The sequence below is a fragment of the Pristiophorus japonicus genome, chromosome 9, assembly GCF_044704955.1.
Source record: "Pristiophorus japonicus isolate sPriJap1 chromosome 9, sPriJap1.hap1, whole genome shotgun sequence".
In the NCBI taxonomy this organism is placed as follows: Eukaryota; Metazoa; Chordata; class Chondrichthyes; family Pristiophoridae; genus Pristiophorus; species Pristiophorus japonicus.
In genome coordinates this window covers 16,191,038-16,215,773 of record NC_091985.1, presented here as the reverse complement: position 1 = coordinate 16,215,773, position 24,736 = coordinate 16,191,038, and positions in this window count along the sequence as shown.

Below are 24,736 nucleotides of genomic sequence, written 5' to 3'. Positions count from 1 at the left end.
ATTTTGATAGAGTGGATACAGAGAGAGTGTTTCCACTTGTGGGGAAGAGCATAACTAGAGGCCATCAATATAAGATGGTCACCAAGAAATCCAACAGGGAATTCAGAAGAAACTTCTTTACCCAGAGAGTGGTGAGAATGTGGAACTTGCTACCACAGGGAGTGGTTGAAGCAATAATATCGATGCATTTAAGACAAGCATATGACGGAGAAGGGAATAGAGGGTTATGCGGATGGATTTAGATGAGGAAAGACAGGAGGAAGCTCAAGAGGAGCAGAAACGCCGGCATGGACTGGTTAGGCTGAATGGCCTGTTTCTGGGCCATATATCCTATGTACCGAACCATGGTTAGACCATAATACAAAAGCAAAATACTGCGAATGCTGGAACCTGAAAGAAAAACAGAAAATGCTGGAAATCTCAGCGGGTCAGGCAACATCTGTGGAGAGAAAAACAGAGTTAATGTTTCAGGTCAATGACCCTTCGTCAGAACTGGCAAATGTTCGAAAAGAACAGATTCTTAAGGAGCACTGAAAGGGGGAGGGGAAGAAAGAACAAAAGGGGAAGGTCTGTGATAGGGTGGAAGGCAGGAGAGATTAGAGAGACAAAAGGAATGATGGGCTGAATTGAAATGGTAATGGCAGAAGTCAGAAAAAGGTTAGTCAAGATAAGGTGTGAATGGCAGAATAATGACCAGCTACCATTGGAGACAAAGAGAAAAAATGTTTAAGATCGGGGGAGGCAGGGGTGTCAAAAATGGGCAGAAGTTATCTGAAATGTTTTAACTCGATGTTGAGTCCAGAAGGCTGTAAAGTGCCGAAACAAAAGATGAGGTGCTGTCCCTCGAGCTTTCATTGGTGAAGTTTACAGTACTGCGTACAGTTCTGGTCGCCATATTATAAAAAGGATATCGAGGCACTGGAGAGGGTGCAGAGAGGATTTACAAGGATGATACAGGAAATGTGGGAGTATACATATCAGGAAAGGATGAACAGGCTGGGTCTCTTTTCTCTTGAAAAAATAAAGCTCAGGGGTGATCTAATCGAGGTCTTTAAAATGATGAAAGGTTTTGATAGAGTGGATACAGAGAGAATGTTTCCACTTGTGGGGAAGAGCATAACTAGAGGCCATCAATATAAGATAATCACCAAAAATCCAATGGGGAATTCAGAAGAAACTTATTTAGCCAGTGAGTGGTGGCTGTTCAGGGAAGGTTCACTGGGTTGATTCTGGAGATGACTGAAGAGGAAAGGTTGAGTAGTTTAGGCCTACACATATTGGAGTTCAGAAGAATGAGAGGTGACCTTATTGAAATATATAAGAGAATGAGGGGGCTTGACAAGGTGGATGCAGAGAGGATATTTCCACTCATAGGGGAAATTAAAACTAGGGGACATAGTCTTAGAATAAGGGGCCACACATTTAAAACTGAGATGAGGAGGAATTTTTCTCTCAAAGGGTTGAAAATCTGTGGAATTCTCTGCCCCAGAGAGCTGTGGGGGCTGGGTCATTGAATATATTTAAGGCAGAAATAGACAGATTTTTGAGCGATAAAGGAGTAAAGGGTTATGGGGAGCAGGCAGGGAAATGGAGCTGAGTCCATGATCAGATCAGCCATGATCTTATTAAATGGCGGAGCAGGCTCGAGGGGTCAAAGGGCCTACTCCTGCTCCTATTTCTTATGTTTTTATGTTCTTATGTAGAATGTGGAACTCACTACCATAGGGAGTGGTTGAGGCGAATAGTATAGATACATTTAAGGGAAGGTTGGACAAACATATGAGGGAGAAGCGAAGAGAGGGTTATGCTTATAGATTTAGATGAGGAAAGACAGGAGGAGGCTCGAGTGGAGCATAAATGCCGGCATGGACTGGTTGGGTCAAATGGCCTGTTCTGGTGCCATATATCCTAAGTTATCCTAAGTAATTCTATGTAATTATATGTAATTAGGGCTGCGTTGAGTGACCTACTTGTACTGGCCTGTGACCATGCTATCCTGATTACCCTACAGCGAGTAATAACTTATCAAACTGCATTCAATAAATCTGTGGGTTGGTAGCAGAACAATAAAAAAAATGACGGTGAAAGTTGCCGGATTATCATTACAACCCAAGATTTTCACGAAATATGCATTCTTCAGAGCCTGGCATCCCTACACTTGACTCCAGTTGCACACAATGCGATTGGTCCTTAACTGCCCTGTGAAATGGCCCAACGAGCCACCCAGTCTTTGGGATCGTCTAATAATTGCGGCTTTGCCACTTCACAAGAATAAATGAAAATATAACATGGAAACAGTTACATTACAATATTTGAAACTAGTGATAATGGGACAACTATTTGCCCCCATTCCCCCGTTGCTGATATTTGTGTCAGCTGTAGCTGAGTCGGTAGTGCCCTTGCCTCTGAATCAGAAGATTGTGGGTTCAAATCCCACTCCAGAGGCTCAAGCACAAGACTCACTGACAAAAGGTCATTGGCCTGAAGTGCTAACTCTGTTTCTCTCTCCACAGATGCTGCCTGACCTGCTGAGTGTTTTCAGCATTTTCTGTTTTTATTTCAGATTCCAGCATCCGCAGTGTTTTGCTTTTGTCTAGGTTGGTGCCACTTGTTTGCACAATGTCTTTGTATGTTTTCCCTCACCTCCAGTCCCTGTTTCACTATAAATACTGTTTCCTTTCCGATTCCGTGAGTCACCTCTCAAAGAGTACGCTGGTGAATCCGACTCCCTTATCTTAGCTTTTTGTGGATCTACGAGTTCGGTCCCGGGATAAGGGAACCGTATCTTAGTATGGATGGTGAGAGACTACGATCTCTTGGAATCCAAATGGGCTGTAAGTGGAATTATTTTAAGTTACTTTCAACTCAAGGAACTAGACTGAAGTCAACATAAAAACATAGAAAATTGGTGCAGGAGCAGGCCATTCGGCCCTTCGAGCCTGCACCACCATTCAATATGATCATGGCTGATCATACAACTTCAGTATCCCATTCCTACTTTCTCTCCATACCCCCGATCCTTTTCACCGTAAGGGCCACATCTAATTCCCTTTTGCATATATCCAATGAACTGGGCTCAACAACTTTCTGTGGTAGAGAATTTCATGGGTTCACAATTCTCTGGGTGAAAAAATTTCTCCTCATCTCGGTCCTAGAAGACTTACCCCTTATCCTTAGACTTCTATGAGATCCCCTCGCATTCTTCTAAATTCCAGTGAATATAAGCCTAGTCGATCCAGTCTTTCTTCATATGTCAGTCCTGCCATCCCGGGAATCAGTCTGGTGAACCTTTGCTGCACTCCCTCAATAGCAAGAATGCCCTTCCTCAGATTAGGAGACCAAAACTGCACACAATACTCAACGTGTGGTCTCACCAAGGCCCTGTACAACTGCAGTATGACCTCCCTGCTCCTATACTCAAATCCTCTCACTATGAAGGCCAACATACCATTTGCTTTCTTTATTGCCTGCTATATCTGCATGCCTACTTTCAATGACTGATGTACCATGACACCCAGGTCTCGTTGCACCTCCCCTTTTCCTAATCTGTCACCATTCAGATAATATTCTGCCTTCCTGTTTTTGTCAACAAAGTGGATAACCTCACATTTATTCACATTATACTGCATCTGCCATGCATTTACCCGCTCACCTAACCTGTCCAAGTCACCCTGCAGCCTCTTCGCATCCTCCTCACAGCTCACATCGCCACCCAGCTTAGTGTCACCTGCAAACTTCAGATAATTCCTCCCTGATGGGCAGTCATTTAAATGTAACTTCCAGAACTAGTTGGAAATTCACAATTTAGCTCCAATTCAAAAGTCAAAGAGGTAAAGTGACATTGAAATTGATATCAAATCAAGATATAATGAGATATAAGATTTACAAGAATGATTCCAGGAATGAGTTACGTGGGTAGACTAGAGAAGCTGGGGTTGTTCTCCTTAGAACAGAGAAGGTTGAGAGGAGATTTGATAGAGGTGTTCAAAATCATAAAGGGTCTGGATGGAGTAGAGAGAGAGAAACTGTTCCCACTGGCAGAAGGGTTGAGAACCAGAGGACACAGATTTAAGGTGATTCATCATCATAGGCAGTCCCTCGAATCGAGGATGACTTGCTTCCATGTCAAGAAGTTCACAGGTGTTTCAATGAAGGACCTAATATTTCAGATCCCGAACTAAATCTTGAAGGGTGGAAGATGCCTGTGCATGGATTTTTTAGCGTGTGTTGACCATTGCACACCAGCCACCACACGGGTTTTGACGGAGCTAAGTCTTGGTCCAGTGGCAAGGATTAACCAAGACGACTGGAGACCAGCTCTGCTGCATGGACCTGCACATATCGCAGTGTGGGCTGGCCTGTGCTGCCTCTTTGGCAGAAGGTGATTGGCAGAAGAACCAAAGGCAACATGAGGAAAACCTTTTTACACAGCGAGTGGTTATGATCTGGAATGCACGGCCTGAAAAGGTGGTGGAGGCAGATTCAATCATGGATTTCAAAAGGGAATTGGATAAGTACCTGAAGGAAAAAAGAATTGCAGGGCCTCGGGGAAAGGGTGGGGCGAGTGGGACTAGCTGAGGTGCTCTTGCAGAGAGCTGGTAGGAGCTCGATGGGCTGAATGGCCTCCTTCCATGCTGTAACCATGTTATAATTCTAATAGCCACATATAACAGTTATCTCCTGCGATAGCTTAATTTTTCTTTGGCAGGCAAAACATAAGAAATAGGAGCAGGAGTAGGCCATACAGCCCCTCGAGCCTGCTCCGCCATTCAATAAGATCACGGCTGATCATCGACCTCAACTCCACTTTCCCCTCCGATCTCTATATCCCTTGATTCCACTAGAGTCCTAAAATTATCGATCTCAAACCTTGAATATATTCAGAGACTCAGCATCCACAGCCCTCTGGGGCTGAGAATACCAAAGATTCACAAGCCTCTGAGTGGAGAAATTGCTCTTCATCTCTGTCTTAAATGGCCCTTATCCTGAGACTGTGCCCCCTAGTTCTAGACTCTCCAGCCAGGGGGAAACAACCTCTCAGCATCTACCCTGTCAATCCCCCTCAGAATCTTCTTTGTTTCAATGAGATCTCCTCTCATTCTTCTAAACTCCAGAGAGTATAAGCCCAATCTACTCAATCTCTCCTCATAAGACAACCCCCTCATCCCAGGAATCAAGCTAGTGAATCTTCGTTGCGCCGCCTCCAAGGCAAGCATGTCCTTCCTTAGGTCGAATGGTTCCAGTTGGGGTGGAGTGTAAAATGTTGCGATGCATGGGGTACAGCAGTTGTGTGGGGCGGACTAGTTGGGCTACATGCTCTTTACCTGTCCACCAGTGTTCATTGTTCATAGGTTTATATGTAACCTTTAGGGCTGCTGACTGATGTAAGGGGTTTTCACAGGGTTGTTGTTGTGCCTTGGGTGTCTCTCTCTGGGCTTCTGCCCTCACAGCTTATGCCTGGCCTGTGAGGTACCCTGAGTGCTGCAAGAGCACCCCTGGAGAGACTGTGTCCACAGCTTATGAAGGGGGTTTTGAGACTCGTGCGTCCCTACAGCTTATGCCTAGCCAGTGAGGCACCTGTGAGTGTCAAACACTCCTAACCCCTTCTTCCCTAGCCTGTGACACACAGTTGAGCATTTTCGAGGTGCTCCTAGCTTCCCTTACACGGTTCTGACATAAGACTCACGATCAGGAGATGTAATACAATAGAACTGAGACAAGGTGATTCCAAGAGGAACTTTAGGCTTCTAATTTATTTGACAAGGTGTAACTCAACAAACAGCAATACACCAACAAAACAATCCCCCTAAATCCCACTAAAACGGACCCAACGAAAATCTTTACACCAGTTTAGCAGTACAATGCCCAACCTCCCACCTTTCCTGGCCTAACTGAGTTGGGAGTTCTGGGGACCAGAGGTTATACTCACTACTGTGCCTTCCGCAGTCTGGTGGTTTGTTTCTTCTATCTTCGGTGTCTTCGGACACTGGTTTTCCTTCAGTGTCGAGAGGCTTGTGGTTGTTGAAATATGAGGGCAGGGAAAATCATCACTTCTTTATCTTCACTACATCAGAAACCCCTTTTTTATAGCCAGATTATCCAGTCTGCCTCTCCTGCTGAAGTCGATTCTTCTCATTGGTGGACTTTTTGATTTTGAAAAATGCCGCAGTTTTAGGTTTTTAGGTTTTTTTTCCCACTGATCTTAACCTACTCAAAGTTTGAGTGGGTGTTGATTGCATTGGCCTCCTGTAGCCATTGTGCTAGTCTGGCCTGAGCCAGATATTTCTATGCCTGATGAAAAAGGTGTTGGAATATGTATGTGGCATTGTTTAAATGCTAATGTTTTCAAGGGGCAAGTTTCGAGGGTATACAGTTCCCAGACAATTTGATTAGTTCCAATGTCCAAACTGGCCCTTTAGATATTGACTCCACCCCTTTTCTTGCAGACCCAACATACACCTTTAAAAAAATCCCAAATTCGATTAAAGTTCGTAGTTTCTTCCATGTGCACTTTAGGATCTCAAACTTTCTGGTAGATAGTTCCAAATTAAATTCCCTTTCCTATGAGTCCAAACACTGGGGGGTGGGGGGTCTCCATTCATTTGTGTCCCAAAGTTTTCCTTCCATCGGTTTCAATTCACAGCACAGACTGATCCCACAGCCCTTTTCCTTCTGGGTAAAATGAGGGGGTTTTCGTCCTCCCCTACACTGAGGGCCGTGTGGCTCTTTGTCGGTCAGCGCGGGCACGCTGGGCTGAAATGACTTCTTCTGCGCTGTAAATTTCGATGTTTCTATGTTTCTATAAGGAGACCAAAACTGTGCACAGTACTCCTGCTGTGGTCTCACCAAGGTCCGGTACAATTGGCGCAAGACTTCCTTACTCATACTCCAGTCACTCTAACAAAGTCAAGTCTGTCATCACGCAGAGAAGGGATGATAATTACAGTATGCCTTGAAGAGATTACTGATCCTTCTGCACCAGCTTCTCAACATATTCAACATCAGTGTGTTTAAAAAAAAAATCCACACTCAAATACCGGCTCACTTGCAGAAATCACAATGAAGGCTGATGAGGAGTTAGCACTTGTTATTCTGAGGTTGGGTGTGGGGATGGGATGGGTAAAGGAACCGTTGTTGAGGCAGGGTAGAAGGAGAAGTTCATTCGAGCTCTAACAAGGCTACAGTTGACCTGGAACTGCATGCGTGAACTTTATAATCGCCTATTGCCTGTGCTATACCTGGTCTACTTGAGGCAGCTTTACTCCATCTCTAACCTGTGCCATATCTGACCCAGGTGATTTAAACTGAGAATTGTGTGAACTCAGCATCATGTTAACTTTTCTCAGACTTTAGTTGGTGTTAAGTCCTGACTCTAATGTACTGACTTACACGAGACACATGCTGAAGTCAAGGTCACTCAGGACCTGCACCTTTAATTCCAGCTCTCCAGTGCCGCACTTGCCTGAGACCTCCCTTTATATACCTCAGTGGGACAGGTATGGAGTGTCTCCTGCAAGTGCACCCCTGGTGGTAAGGTATGCTTATTGTTACAGGTCATATCCAGTTACAGTCATGTACAGCATGGTAAGATACAGTTATATACAGTAATGTGAGATACATGACATCACCCTCCCTCAAGGTCTTATTGCCTTTATAGATTCAGTCTCTCAGGTGGTCTGCGCTCTCGCGTGGAGCGTCTTAGTTGTGGTTCAGTTGTTTGCCTTGGTGCCTGTGTTTCGTTCGGTGTGATTGCTGGTATCTCGTCTGGGCTGTCTGTTTCGTTCGGTGTGATTGCTGGTATATCGCCTGGGCTATCTGTTGAGACTGGCCTTTCCTCAGGTTGTTCCACCTGTCTGTCCACCAGGTGTGGTGTGAGTTCCACATTGTAGCCTGCCTCTGGTTCTTCAGTGTCATCAGTGAATCTACTTTTTACTTGGTCTACATGCCTCCGGCAGGTTTGGCCATTGTCCATTTGTACAACCAGTAGCCTGTTTCCCTCTTTGTCTGTTACTGTCCCTGCAAGCCATTTGGGATCCCTGCCATAGTTTAGCACAAACACTTTGTCCCCTATCTCATTCCACCTCCCCGTCGAATTTCGGTCGTGGTACTAAGTTAGCTTTTGACACTTAGCCTCAACAATTTCATGCATGTCTGGGAGGATTAACGAGAGCCTGGTCTTTAAAGTTCGTTTCATAAATAGTTGCGTGGGGGGAACCCCAGTCAACGAATGCGGACGAGATCTGTATGCCAGCAGCAGTCACGACAGGTGGCTCTGCAGCTTGGGACCTTGGATTCTGAGCATGCCTTGTTTAATGACCTGCACTGCTCGCTCCGCCTGGCCATTGGAGGCCGGCTTGAAAGGTGCCATCTTAACGTGATTTATACCGTGGTCAACTATACAATTGTGAAATTCTGCGCTGGTGAAGCACGGACCATTATCACTGACCAATATGTCAGGAATACCTTGCATTGCAAACATGGTTCTGAGGCTCTCCACAGTGGTGGAGGTGGTGCTCGAGTTTAAAATGGTGCACTCGATCCATTTTGAAAATGCACCAACGACTACGAGGAATATTTTGCCCATGAATGGGCCCGCATAGTCTACATGCACCCGCAACCACGGTTTGGTGGACCAGGGGGCTAGGGGCTTAGGGGGGCCTCCGTGGGGGCATTACTGAGTTGGGCACAAATGGTGCACCGACGGATGCAGAGCTCCAAGTCCGCGTCAATGCCAGGCCACCAGACATGAGATCTGGCTATGGCCTTCATAAGGACGATCCCCAGGTGCTCGCGATGGAGCTCCCGGACAAACGCCTCCCTTCCCCATAAGGGCATAACTACTCGGCTGCCCCACATCAGGCAGTCTGCCTGTAGTGAGAGTTCATGCATGCGCCTATGGAAGGGTTTCACCTCCTCGGGGCAGGCATCGCGAGCCTCTGCCCAGTCACCGGTTAAAACGCATCTTTTAACTAGAGATAATGTGGGGTCGCTGGTCGTCCAGGCTCTGATTTGGCGAGCCGTCATGGGCGAAGCTGTGGATTCAAAGGCATTGATTGCCATGACCATCTCACAGTCCTGTTCGTCGGACCTTTCTGTGGTCGACAGGGGTAGCCTGCTAAGCGCGTCGGCACAGTTGTCTGTGCCTGGTCTGTGCCTTATCATGTAGTCGTAAGCCGCCAGCATGAGTGCCCACCGCTGAATGTGCGCCGAGGCGTTGGCGTTGATTGCCTTGCACTCGGATAGTAGGGACGTGAGGGGTTTGTGGTCGGTTTCTAACGCAAACTTGGCCCCAAAAAGGTATTGGTGCATCTTTTTGACACCGTACACGCACGCGAGCGTCTCCTTCTCAACCATACCATACCCGCGCTCCGCCCGCGAAAGTGACCTGGAGGCAGAAGCAACGGGCTGCAATTTACCCGCATCATTGACGTGCTGTAAAACACACCCGACCCCCTACGCTGACGCATCACACGTAAGTACTAACTTTTTACCTGGGTCAAAAAAGTCTAAAACACTCTTGGAACATAGAAGGTTGCATGCTTTATTGAAGGCGTGTTCTTGGGCGTCCCCCCAAAACAAATAGCACCCCTTTTTGAGTAGCACATGGAGAGGCTCCAGCAGCATGCTCAAGTTCTGCATAAAGTTCTCAAAGTAATTGAGTAGCCCGAGAAAGGCGCGCGGTTCCGAGACATTCCGGGGCCTGGTGCCAGGCGAATCGCTTCGGTTTTGGATTCGGTTGGGTGGAGTCCATCAGCGGCAATCCTTCTGCCCAGAAATTCAACCTCAGGTGTGAGAAACAGACACTTGGATTTCTTAACTCTGAGGCTTACCCCATCCAATCGACTGAGTACTTCCTCAAGATTGCGGAGATGAGAGTCGGTGTCCCTACCCGTGATGAGTATGTCATCTTGAAACACAACCGTCCCCGGGATGGACTTGAGCAGACTCTCCATGTTGCGCTGGAATATAGCAGCTGCCGACCTGATGCCGAATGGGCATCAATTGTACACAAAAAGGCCTCGATGTTTGTTGAGGGTGGTGAGTAGCTTAGACTCTTCAGTCAGTTCTTGCGTCATATATGCAGATGTGAGGTCAAGTTTCGAGAAAAGTTTTCCTCCAGCCAACGTGGCAAATAGGTCCTCCACTCTGGGCAGCGGGTATTGGTCCTGTAGGTAGACTCTGTTTATGGTAGACATGTAATCCCCACAGATTCGCACGGATCCATCAGGCTTCATGACGGGAACGATGGGACTTGCCCAGTCGCTGAATTCCACGGGAGAAATTATGCCTTCCCGCAGAAGCCGGTCCAGTTCATTTTCAATCTTTTTCCTCATCACATAAGGCACAGCTCTAGCCTTGTGATGGACTGGTCTGGCATTCTGTAGATTCTAACTTTAGCCCCTTTGAAGGTGCCCACACCTGGCTGAAAGGGATGTTCGAAATGGCTTAGATCTGTTGAGCAGGAGGTCCGTTCCTCTGACGACATGGCATGAACATCATCCCATTTCCAATTAAGTTTTGCAAGCCAGCTTCTCCCCAACAGGGCTGGGAGATCCCCTGGGACAATCCACAGGGAAAGCCGGTTCACCGTCCCTTTGTGTGTGACAGAGAGCATGGCGCTACCAAGGACTGGGACGATTTCTTTAGTATAGGTCCTTAGTTTGGTGTCGATCTTTGTGAGTTTTGGTCTGTTGCTTTTGTACGACCACAGCTGTTCAAATTGTTGAACGCCCATTAGGGATTGACTGGCCCCTGTGTCCAGTTCCATGTTGACGGGTATCCCGTTGAGTAGAACCCTCATCATAATTGGGGGCCTCTTGGTGTAAGAACATTGGACATTGATCATATTAACCCGCTGTCCCTCGGCGTCCCGTGCACTGTTCCAACCGTCTTCTGGTCCGCTTTCCGACCCTTCCGATTCGTATACCAGCCGAGCTGCTGTTTTTCTGCACATGCAAGATGCCCTGTGTGGTTGCAGTTTCTGCAAATGGCATGCTGAAATTGACACACCCTGGTTGAGTGCCTTCCCTCACATCTCCAACACAGACCGTTTCCATTGTTTCCGAAGGATGAGCTGCGACTGGCTGATCTCCCTTGAGCTTCTCTCAATCTGTTGTTGATTGCTCGCATTGTGGGTTGATGAGGTGTGATCGGCCGTTCATGTGGCCCTTGATTTTGATGGCTTCTGGCGCCACTTCCTGCTGTTGAAGGCCTGCTCGCCTGCCTTTGTCTGTGTGTGGGGGTAGTGGTTTGTTTCACAATGTGAACCCCTTGTTCCGATGCTTCGTTGGTTGTCGTATCCAGAGTATAGTCTCGCTTCTTCTTCGCCTGCCAAGAACGTCTGTGCGACCAGTGCTGCTGCCTCTAGAGTCAAATTCTTAGTCTCTATAAGCTTTTGGAATATGCCTGCGTGGCCTATTCCTTCAATAAAAAGGTCTCTCAGTACTTCTCTCCTTAACTCATCGGGGAATTCACATGAACTAGCCAGCCTCCGAGGTTCCGCCACAAAGTCGGGTATGCTTTGGCCCACACAGCGTCTGTAGTTGTAGAACTTGTGTCTGGCCATGTGTAGGCTGCTCGCTGGCTTCAGGTGGTCTCTCACCAGTGTGCTCAACTCATTAAATGACTTGCTTGCTGGTTTCTCAGGTGCCAGCAGGTCTTTCATTAAAGCGTATGTTTTCGAGCCACAGCCGGTCAAGAGATGGGCTCTTCTCTTGTCTGCCTTATCGTCGCCCAGCCAGTCTTTGGTCACTAAGCTTTGCTGGAGCCTTTCTATAAAGTCATCCCAATTGTCTCCAGCATTGTATTTCTCATCTGAGCTGTTGGTAGCCATTCTGTGGATTCTGTGATCCCGTAACTCGTCGCCACTGTTAAGTCCTGACTCTAATGTATTGACTTACTCGAGACACATGCTGAAGTCAAGGTCACTCAGGACCTGCACCTTTAATTCCAGCTCTCCAGTGCCGCACTTGCCTGAGACCTCCCTTTATATACCTCAGTGGGACAGGTATGGAGTGTCTCCTGCAAGTGCACCCCTGGTGGTAAGGTATGCTTATTGTTACAGGTCATATCCAGTTACAGTCATGTATAGCATGGTAAGATACAGTTATATACAGTAATGTGAGATACATGACAGCTGGGATACCAGAAGAACATCCAGCTCTACTTCAAAAAGTGTCATGTGCTTGATACAAGTGGACCAGGCCTTGTTTCAATGTCTCCTGAAAAGAATAATACATCTGAACATGCAGCCTCTCTTTGCAATGAGAGGCCTGCTGTTTATTACCTATACAGGATTCTTGGCTTTATAAATAGAGGCATAGGGCTCGATATTCATTTTTGATGTTTTTGGGGTGGTAATGGTGGCAGGGCAGCAAAGTTTGTGCCTGGGAACAGTTTGTGCCTGAGTAACTAAAATTGGGCAGCTGGGCCGTGCATCAGGGAGGTGCTGTACATCTCTCTCAGGGCGTTAGGATGGGAAACTCCCGAGCTAAAGAGTCAGGCAAGGAGCGCTCCGAGAGACATCTGGGATGGGGGGAAAGCACTCTAAAAACCCCACAAAAACATTCGCAAAACATTGCCCACGCCACCACAAGACAAATCACAAAAGAAAATGAAAAGAAAAAACAATCACACTTACCGTAGGAGTCCATTACTGACCTCTCCATTGTCGGTATTGTTGCACTGCTGGATTTCCAACGCGATTAGTGCGAGGTGCGCTTTGGGGCGGACGGGTCGGGCAAGAGTCAAAACTCGCGCCGGTATCGTAACCAGGGGCGTTGCACATAGGCGCAGCTTCTCCGCGCGGTGCTGTTCCGTGTCACCGCTAAACCATACCCGGGCATCGCTACAGGGCGTTGGAGACTGACCGCCTGCTCAGACACCTCACCCCCCACCCAGAACACTTCACCGCCCAGACACCTCACTCCCTACCCAGAACATCTCACCGCCCAGAACGCCTCACCCCCCCCGCCCAGACACCTCAACCCCCCGACCCAGAACAGCTCACCACCCAGAACGCCTCAGCCCCCCGCCCAGACACCTCACCCCCCCCGCCCAGAACACCTCACCCCCCCGCCCAGAACACCTCACCGCCCCCCGCCCAGAACACCCCCCCACCCAGAACACCTCACCCCTCGCCCAGAACACCCCTCGCCCAGAACACCTCACCCCCCCCTGCCCAGAACACCCCCCTGCCCAGAACACCTCACCTCCCACCCAGAACACCCCCCACCCAGAACACCTCACCCCTCGCCCAGAACACCCCCTGCCCAGAACAACCCCCCGCCCAGAACACCTCACCCCCCCCGCCCAGAACAACCCCCCGCCCAGAACACCTCACCTCCCACCCAGAACACTCCCCGCCCAGAACAGCTCACCCCCCCGCCTAGAACACACCCCCGCCCAGAACACCCCCCTGCCCAGAACACCTCACCCAGAACACCCCCCGCCCAGAACACCCCACCCCCCCACCCAGAACACTTCACTCCCCATCCAGAATGCCTCACCCCCGCCCAGAACAGCCCCCCTGCCCAGAACACCTCACCCTTCGCCCAGAACACCCTCCTGCCCAGAACAGCTCACCCCCCCGCCCAGAACACACCCCCTGCCCAGAACACCCCCCTGCCCAGAACACCTCACCCAGAACACTCCCCGCCCAGAACACCCCACCCCCCCACCCAGAACACCTCACTCCCCATCCAGAACGCCTCACCCCCGCCCAGAACACCTCACTCCCCGCCAAGAACACCTCACCGCCCACCCAAAAGACCTCACCGCCACCATTGCTGCTGCTCCCGAGCAAAAAATGGAGTGGAGAGGAGCCGAAAGTCTGCCCCATAGAGTACAAAAACAAGGAAGTTGCGCTAAACCTACATCAATCACTGGTTAGGCCTCAGCTGGAGTACTGTGTCCAATTCTGGGCACCACAGTTTAGGGAGGATGTCAAGGCCTTGGAGAGGGTGCAGAGGAGATTTACCAGAAGGATACCAAAGATGAGGGCCTACAGTTTTGTGGAGAGAATAGATAAACTGGGATTGTTCTCCTCAGAGCACAGAAGGGGTTTTGATAGAGTCGATAAGGAGAAACGGTTATCACTAACAGGAGACACTGATTGAAGATAATGGAGAAAAGAACCAGAGGGAAGATGAGAAAAACTTTTTTACGCAGCGAGTTGTTGTGATCTGTAACGCACTGCCCGAAAGGGTAGTGGAAGCAGCGGCAATGGTAACTTTAAAAAGTAGAATTGGATAAATACTTGAAAAGGAAAAGGTTTGCAGGGCTGTGGGGAAAGGACTGGGAAGTGGGACTAATTGGATCGCTCTTTCAGAGAGCCGGGCCAGGCAAGATGGGCCGAATGGCCTCCTCCTGTGTTGCCTGAGTCTACAATCTTAGCGGCAATATCAACGAAAGATACATTGGGTTAATGGTGAATAAATCCCTCACTGCCAATCAGACTGCCAAGTGCCACTTAATGCGAGTTCCCCAGTGTGTAACTCCTATTTGTGAATTGCAGGTACGACAGTCAGTTTAGCAACCTCGACCGCTAGGAATGTCCTTACTTAAATTCTCATCCACATTTAGAGATTAGACGAATACAAGTTCAGTAACTAAGATATTGAGAAGGGACCACCATGAGATTTGACAAATTCACATCCAGCTCACTGCATAATAAACAGAGCCAATGAGAACAGTGCATCCTGGCCCCGATTTATCCACAACCTGGTCTGTGGAAGTAGTGAAATATCTTGGGACTGGTAGTGTCAGTTGTGGCTCAGTTGATAGCACCCTCGCCTCTAAATCAGAAAGTTGTGACTTCCAGAGACTTGAGCACAAAAATCTAGGCTGACACTCCAGTGCAGTGCTGAGGGAGTGCTGCCCTGTCAGAGGTGCCGTCTTTTGGATGGGACGTTAAACTTAAGCCGCGTCTCCCCTCTCAGGTGGACGTAAAATGTCCCACGGCACTATTTCTAAGAAGAGTAGGGGAGTTACCGCACTGTTCTGGCGAATATCTCAGTCATCAATCAGTCAGTCATAGGCAGCCCCTCGAAATCGAGGAAGACTTGCTTCCACTCTAAAAGTGAGTTCACAGGTGACTGAACAGTCCAATACGGGAATTACAGTCTCTGTCACAGGTGGGACAGACAGTTGAAGGAAAGAGTGGGTGGGGAGTCTGGTTTGCTGCACGCTCCTTCCGCTGCCTGCGCTTGTTTTCTGCATGCTCTCGGCGACGAGACTCGAGGTGCTCAGCGTCCTCCCGGATGCTCTTCCTCCACTTTGGGTGGTCTTTGGCCAGGGACTCCCAGGTGTCGGTGGGGATGTTGCACTTCATCAGGGAGGCTTCGAGGGTGTCCTTGAAATGTTTCCTCTGCCCACCTGGGGCTCACTTGCCGTGTAGGAGTTCCGAGTAGAGCACTTGCTTTGAGAGTCTTGGGTCAGGCATGCGAACAATGTGGTCTGTCCAACAGAGCTGGTCGAGTGTGGTCAGTGCCGATATCTATCCCTCAATCAACATAACAAAAACAAATTATCTGGTCATTATCACATTGCTGTTTGTGGGAGCTTGCTGTGCACAATTTGGCTGTTGCGTTTTCTCCATTACAACAGTGACTACACTTCAAAAAATACTTCTTTGGTTGTAAAATGCTTTCGGATTTCCAGTGGTCGTGAATGGCGTTATGTAAATGCAAATCATTCTTTTGCTGTTGCAGGCTGCAATATTTATCATGCTTTGCAGGAGTCCTGTACAAGGGCTCACAAACATGCCTGCAGTTACCTTTCCTGACTTTTATGCTTCCTCAGTTTTTCTTAGCAAAGCAAGTAAAGCCAGAACAGGAGGTAACATCATAATACAAACAATCTTAGAATCATAGCAATTTGCATCACGTCCTTTGCACACCCATCCTGTCTGCGCCAGCCGACAAAGAGCTATCCAGCATAATCCCCCTTTTCCAGCTCTTGGTCCATAGCCCGGTAGGTCACGGCACTTCAAGTGATATCCAAGTACTTTTTAAATGTGATGAGGTTCACTACAAACCAGCCTTTCAGGCAGTGAGTTTCAGACCCTCATCACCCTCTGGGTGAAACAATCTCTCAACGACCCTCTAATCCTTCTACAAATTACTTTAAATCCATGCCCCCTGGTTATTGACCCCTCTGCTAAGGGAAATAGGTCCATCCTATCCATTCTATCTAGGTTCCTCATAATTTTATGCACCTCAATAAGGTCTCCCCTCAGCCTCATCTGTTCCAAAGAAAACAACCCCAGCCTATCCAATCTCTCCTCATCGCTAAAATGATCCAGTCCTGACAACATCCTCATAAATCTCCTCTTTACCCTATCCAGTGCAATCCCATCTTTCCTGTAATGTGGTGACCAGAACTGCATGCAGTACTCCAGCTGTGGCCTAACAAGAGTTTTATACAGTTCAAGCATAACAGAAATAAATCTATAGGCCCTTGAGCTAATGAAGTGTCATAATGCAGGGAAACAAACAGTAAATTTGTCCACAGCAAGACTCCATAAACAGTAATGAGATAAATAACTAGATCATCTCATCTGTTATTAGTGATGTTGGTTGAGGGATCAATATTGGCCAGGACACCGGGGAGAAATCCCCTTGCTCACCTTCAAATAGTGACTGTGGAATCTTTTACATCCACCCGAGAGGGCAGACGAGGCCTCATCCAAAAGCCGACACCTCCGATAGTGCGGTGCTCCCTCAGCACTGCACTGAAAACAGATTAAATTGCGTGGGAGCCTGTTCTGTGCAAATTGGATGTCGTGTTTGCCTGGAAAAGTGCTATCTGAATTGAACCTTGCTCTTTTTTCCTTTGTCCCTTACTTGATGTATGTCACATCGGGAGGAGGGATGCTGCACACAGCCCAGACCGGCTTCATTCATCGCATCAGATCCGAGCACTTTGGACGGGCCTGATAGCTGATGCGGATATGTCCGAGCAGGGATGTGTTTTCCCAGTGTGTTGTGAAAAGGGATAGTGCTCTTTTGAGCATAGAGTGTGGATATACAAGAGACAATTCGCAGATGTTAATCATCAATCCACAGTTCCAACCACCTCACTTCAATAAGACCTGTAACGATTCCCCCATGGTCCATTGAATTTAGTATCGAAGCATTGACGAGAATACAGAGTACCTGGAGTGTCAAATGATCTGGGCGCATTAGACTGAACAACCACATATTACCTCAGAGACAGTCGGTTGCAGAAATAGGACATCAGCCAAATGAAGAAAACAAACCTCATGTTCACCAGATGATTGGTGATAGTGGTGGAACATTGACGTATTCCTGACGTATCAGTAATGTGGACTTGAACACGCACTTTACTTGATCATATGTTTCAGTCGGCTATTTTCACAATGGTTGTTAGCTCGAGAATGCTAATCAAAAGTCCATTTTAGTCTCTGTTATATGACCACAATGGACCGTCATAAAAGTAAGAGGGCAGTCAATGGGCTGAAGCCAGCTGGAGAAACCCTGATGGACTTATAAAGATGGGGAGTGAGGAATATAAGGAATCTCACCTTTCCCAAGCGACACACAGTAAACCATTTGTCCATAGCAAATACTGGCTTCTGAATTCACCCTTAAAATAGCTGTATGCAGTTTTTCTATTTCCCTGATATTGGAGCGTGTACAATTATTTCTGCCCCTCTAACACCATCTATTATTCTTTATTGCAAATTGCCTGACCTATTGGACTGTGTAGTTAACTCATATTGGTATGCTGCCAGCCATTTTTCGACAGAAGCAGAAAATATTTAACCATATGTATCTCTTTAATACATTTTCGGATAACAAAGGACTCTTGACCCATTCGACCTCATTCTTTCAGAATAGCAACCTTACTGCCTCCTCAGTGCAGCTTTTAACATCCAGCTTGACTGAACAATGCATCTAAAGGACAATGACAACATAGTAGCTCTTCAGTGTGGCACTGTAGTGCCACCTCAATTCAGCATTCAAGGATAGTGTGGGCATGAGCAAAGAGGAACAGGAGCAGGCCATTCACCCCCACGATCCTGCTCTGTCATTCAATGAGATCATGGCTGATCTGTACCTCAACTCCATTTACCTGCTTTTGCTCCATAATCAGAGAATTACATAGAATATACAACCCAGAAACAACCCATTTGGCCCAACTAGTCTGTGCTGGTGTTCATACGCCACATGAGTCTCCTCTCACTCCACGACCTCACCTCAGCCTTTCGGCATATATTTCTATTCCCTTTTCTCTTATGTAATTGTTTAGTTTCCCTTTGAAAAGCATCTAAGCTAATTTCCTCAACCACTTCCTGTGGTAGCGAGTTCCACATTCTAACCACTCTCTGAGTAAAGAAATTTCTCCTTATTTCCCTATTGCATTTTTTAGTGACTATCTTCCCTTGATACCCTTACCCAACGAAAGTCGACTGCTCTCAGTCTTGAAAACTCCAATTGGTCCCAGCATCCATAGCCTTATAAGGAGAGAATTACCGATTTCTCCTGTCCTTTTATGACCTCAGGACATAGAAACATAGAAACATAGAAAATAGGTGCAGGAGCAGGCCATTCAGCCCTTCCAGCCTGCACCGCCATTCAATGAGTTCATGGCTGAACATGAAACTTCAGTACCCACTTCCTGCTTTCTCGCCATAACCCTTGATCCCCCTAGTAGTAAGGACTTCATCTAACTCCCTTTTGAATATATTTAGTGAATTGGCCTCAACTACTTTCTGTGGTAGAGAATTCCACAGGTTCACCACTCTCTGGGTGAAGAAGTTTCTCCTCATCTCGGTCCTAAATGGCTTACCCCTTATCCTCAGACTGTGACCCCTGGTTCTGGACTTCCCCAACATTGGGAACATTCTTTCTGCATCTAACCTGTCTAAATCCGTCAGAATTTTAAACGTTTCTATGAGGTCCCCTCTCATTCTTCTGAACTCCAGTGAATACAAGCCCAGTTGATCCAATCTTTCTTGATAGGTCAGTCCCGCCATCCCGGGAATCAGTCTGGTGAACCTTCGTTGCACTCCCTCAATAGCAAGAATGTCCTTCCTCAAGTTAGGAGACCAAAACTGTACACAATACTCCAGGTGTGGCCTCACCAAGGCCCTGTACAACTGTAGCAACACCTCCCTGCCCCTGTATTCAAATCCCCTCGCTATGAAGGCCAACATGCCATTTGCTTTCTTAACCGCCTGCTGTACCTGCATGCCAACCTTCAATGACTGATGTACCATGACACCCCATCCCAAAGCGCTTTACAGCCAATGAAGTACTTTTGAAGTGCAGTCGCTGTTATAATGTAGGAAAGGGGGCAGTCAATTTGCACACAAGCAAGCTCCCACAAACAGCAAAGAAATGAATGACCAGATAATCTATCCATGTTGGTGGAATCGGTTGTGGGATAAGTTCTTTATAGGATATCGGGGAGATGTCCACTGCACATAGTGCCGTGGGATCTATTACGTCCGCCTGAGAGGGCAAACAGGGCCTCGGTTTAATGTTTCATCTGAAAGATGGCACTTCCAAAAATATTGCACTGGACTGTCAGCTGAGATAATATGTTCAAGTCCACGGAATGGGGCTTTAATCCGCAGCCTTATGCTTGAGAGGTGATACATCTTTCGACTTCCAGCAGTGGATGTCTCTAAAGCCTCCCGGAATAAGGTTTTCCCACTGGTGTCAATTAGTTATAAGCTGACCATCGTGGCTTTAAACCTGTACACTCCGCCTGCAGAGTGGACTGTTGGTTGTATAAGCCCTCCATCACACAAAGCCGAGCATTAAGAATGCCACTTGTTGAATAATGTAAACATACATCACAAATATGACACACAGTCCTTGGTAGAAGAAATGGGGAAACAGCTGCTGAGATTTACAGTGTAGTCTTCCACAAGAACATAAAAACAAGGCCCCTTGAGCCTGCTCTGCCATTCAATGAGATCATGGCTGATCTTCTACCTCAAGTCCAACTTCCTGCACTATCCCCATATCCCTTGATTCCTTCAGTGCCCAAAAATCTTGTCTTGCATACACTCAACGACTCAGCATCCACGGCTCTCTGGGGTAGAGAATTCCAAATATTCACCACCCTCTGAGTGAACAAAATTCTCAGTTCGAAATGGCCGACCCATTATTCTGAGACTGTGATGCTTGGTTCTAGACTCTCCTGCCATGGGAAACATCCTCCCTGCATCTATCCTGTCAAACCCCCTGAAGACTTTTATGGGGGAGAAATTCATTGAGAGCCGAGAAACTTAGCTCCAGACGCTAATGTTTCCCCGCTCACAGAAAATTGGCTTTAGCCTGCAGGAAGGGAGTGGGGCATGAAATCAAGCCCTCCACTGCCACCTTGGAGCGCTAAAGGATGCGGGCGGGGCAGAAACCTCCGCACCGCTGTACACTGCGTTGTGCAGCGCTGCCGCGTTCAAAGGGCCCGTCTCCCTCTTAACGGGAAGGGCGAGCTCCACAGGTTCTGCAGTTTAAAATGGACCTACCTGGGCCACTGGGGCTGTGGCGATCCCGTGTGATCAGCCCCGGCACTCCAGCAGAGCGCCCAGTTGGACGATCGCGGGCAGGAACACGTGAAGGAAACAAAAGTAAGTTTTTTTTTTCTTCACTTACCTCGGCCAACTCGTCTTTAATCACCACCCCAGTAGCGGCCGACTGCCCGATTCACGCCTCCTGCAGCTGCCGGTGTTTTCACCCGGCGTTGCTGCAGGGAGGGGCGAAAGGACATTTCGGGTCCGGGACGCTTACGGGGCAATGCGCGTGGCGATGCCGTCATGATCTCCAGGCGCAGGAGATCGGGACGCAATGCCGTAGCGCCGTCGCTAAACTCCCGCCCAATATGGTCGCAAAGGCATTCGCACCCCATTCGCGCCCACTCAATTTCTAGTCCAAAGTTAAAAAGTAGGACCTCAAAAGTAGTAATCTCGGGATTGCTACCAGTGCCACGTGCTAGTCAGAGTAGGAATCGCAGGATAGCGCAGATGAATACGTGGCTTGAGCAGTGGTGCAGCAGGGAGGGATTCAAATTCCTGGGGCATTGGGACCGGTTCTGGGGGAGGTGGGACCAGTACAAACCGGACGGTCTGCACCTGGGCAGGACCGGAACCAATGTCCTAGGGGGAGTGTTTGCTAGTGCTGTTGGGGAGGATTTAAACTAATATGGCAGGGGGATGGGAACCAATGCAGGGAGACAGAGGGAAACAAAAAGGAGGCAAAAGCAAAAGACAGAAAGGAGATGAGGAAAAGTGGAGGGCGGAGAAACCCAAGGCAAAGAACAAAAAGGGCCACTGTACAGCAAAATTCTAAAAGGACAAAGGGTGTTAAAAAAACAAGCCTGAAGGCTTTGTGTCTTAATGCAAGGAGTATCCGCAATAAGGTGGATGCATTAATTGTGCAAATAGATGTTAATAAATATGATGTGATTGGGATTATGGAGACGTGGCTCCAGGATGATCAGGGCTGGGAACTCAACATTCAGGGGTATTCAACATTCAGGAAGGATAGAATAAAAGGAAAAGGAGGTGGGCTAGCATTGTTAAAGAGGAGATTAATGCAATAGTTAGGAAAGACATTAGCTTGGATGATGTGGAATCTATATGGGTAGAGCTGCAGAACACCAAAGGGCAAAAAACATTAGTAAGAGTTGTGTACAGACCTCCAAACAGTAATAGGGATGTTGGAGAGGGCATCAAACAGGAAATTAGGGGTGCATGCAATAAAGGTGTAGCAGTTATAATGGGTGACTTTAATATGCACATAGATTGGGCTAGCCAAACTGGAAGCAATACGGTGGAGGAGGATTTCCTGGAGTGCAGAAGGGATGGTTTTCTAGACCAATATGTTGAGGAACCAACTAGGGGGGAGGCCATCTTAGACTGGGTGTTGTGTAATGAGAGAGGATTAATTAGCAATCTCATTGTGCGAGGCCCCTTGGGGAAGAGTGACCATAATATGGTGGATTTCTGCATTAGGATGGAGAATGAAACAGTAAATTCAGAGACCATGATCCAGAACTTAAAGAAGGGTAACTTTGAAGGTATGAGGCGTGAATTGGCTAGGATAGATTGGCGAATGATACTGAGGGGGTTGACTGTGGATGGGCAATGGCAGACATTTAGAGACCGCATGGATGAATTACAACAATTGTACATTCCTGTCTGGCGTAAAAATAAAAAAGGGAAGGTGGCTCAACCGTGGCTATCTAGGGAAATCAGGGATAGTATTAAAGCCAAGGAAGTGGCATACAAATTGGCCAGAAATAACAGCGAACCTGGGGACTGGGAGAAATTTAGAACTCAGCAGAGGAGGACAAAGGGTTTGATTAGGGCAGGGAAAATGGAGTACGAGAAGAAGCTTGCAGGGAACATTAAGACGGATTGCAAAAGTTTCGATAGATATGTAAAGAGAAAAAGGTTAGTAAAGACAAACGTAGGTCCCCTGCAGTCAGAATCAGGGGAAGTCATAATGGGGAACAAAGAAATGGCAGACCAATTGAACAAGTACTTTGGTTCGATATTCACTAAGGAGGATACAAACAACCTTCTGGATATTAAAGGGGTCAGAGGGTCTAGTAAGGAGGGGGAACTGAGAGAAATCTTTATGAGTTGGGAAATTGTGTTGGGGAAATTGGGATTGAAGGCCGATAAATCCCCAGGGCCTGATGGACTGCATCCCAGAGTACTTAAGGAGGTGGCCTTGGAAATAGCGGATGCATTGACAGTCATTTTCCAACATTCCATTGACTCTGGATCAGTTCCGATGGAGTGGAGGGTAGCCAATGTAACCCCACTTGTTAAAAAAGGAGGGAGAGAGAAAACAGGGAATTATAGACCGGTCAGTCTGACCTCAGTAGTGGGTAAAATGATGGAATCAATTATTAAGGATGTCATAGCAGTGCATCTGGAAAATGGTGACATGATAGGTCCAAGTCAGCATGGATTTGTGAAAGGGAAATCATGCTTGACAAATCTTCTGGAATTTTTTGAGGATGTTTCCAGTAAAGTGGACAAAGGAGAACCAGTTGATGTGGTATATTTGGACTTTCAGAAGGCTTTCGACAAGGTCCCACACAAGAGATTAATGTGCAAAGTTAAAGCACATGGGATTGGGGGTAGTGTGCTGACGTGGATTGAGAACTGGTTGTCAGACAGGAAGCAAAGAGTAGGAGTAAACGGGTACTTTTCAGAATGGCAGGCAGTGACTAGTGGGGTGCCGCAAGGTTCTGTGCTGGGGCCCCAGCTGTTTACATTGTACATTAATGATTTAGACGAGGGGATTAAATGCAGTATCTCCAAATTTGCGGATGACACTAAGTTGGGTGGCAGTGTGAGCTGCGAGGAGGATGCTATTAGGCTGCAGAGTGACTTGGATAGGTTAGGTGAGTGGGCAAATGCATGGCAGATGAAGTATAATGTGGATAAATGTGAGGTTATCCACTTTGGTGGTAAAAACAGAGAGACAGACTATTATCTGAATGGTGACAGATTAGGAAAAGGGAAGGTGCAACGAGACCTGGGTGTCATGGTACATCAGTCATTGAAGGTTAGCATGCAGGTACAGCAGGCGGTTAAGAAAGCAAATGGCATGTTGGCCTTCATAGCGAGGGGATTTGAATACAGGGGCAGGGAGGTGTTGCTACAGTTGTACAGGGCCTTGGTGAGGCCACACCTGGAGTATTGTGTACAGTTTTGGTCTCCTAACTTGAGGAAGGACATTCTTGCTATTGAGGGAGTGCAGCGAAGAATCACCAGACTAATTCCCGGGATGGCGGGACTGACCTATCAAGAAAGACTGGATCAACTGGGCTTGTATTCACTGGAGTTCAGAAGAATGAGAGGGGACCTCATAGAAACTTTTAAAATTCTGACGGGTTTAGACAGGTTAGATGCAGGAAGAATGTTCCCAATGTTGGGGAAGTCCAGAACCAGGGGTCACAGTCTGAGGATAAGGGGTAAGCCATTTAGGACCGAGATGAGGAGAAACTTCTTCACCCAGAGAGTGGTGAACCTGTGGAATTCTCTACCACAGAAAGTTGTTGAGGCCAATTCACTAAATATATTCAAAAAGGAGTTAGATGAGGTCCTTACTACTAGGGGGATCAAGGGGTATGGCGAGAAAGCAGGAATGGGGTACTGAAGTTGAATGTTCAGCCATGAACTCATTGAATGGCGGTGCAGGCTAGAAGGGCCGAATGGCCTACTCCTGCACCTATTTTCTATGTTTCTATGTTTCTATATTCCCTACAGTTTAGAAAAATGAGAGGTGATCTCATTGAAACATAGAAACATAGAAACATAGAAAATAGGTGCAGGAGCAGGCCATTCAGTCCTTCTAGCCTGCACCGCCATTCAATGAGTTCATGGCTGAACATTCAACTTCAGTACCCCATTCCTGCTTTCTCGCCATACCCCTTGATTCCCCTAGTAGTAAGGACCTCATCTAACTCCTTTTTGAATATATTTAGTGAATTGGCCTCAACAACTTTCTGTGGTAGAGAATTCCACAGGTTCACTACTCTCTGGGTGAAGAAGTTCCTCCGCATCTCGGTCCTAAATGGCTTACCCCTTATCCTTAGACTGTGACCTCTGGTTCTGGACTTCCCCAACATTGGGAACATTCTTCCTGCATCTAACCTGTCTAAACCCATCAGAATTTTAAATGTTTCTATGAGGTCCCCTCTCATTCTTCTGAACTCCAGTGAATACAAGCCCAGTTGATCC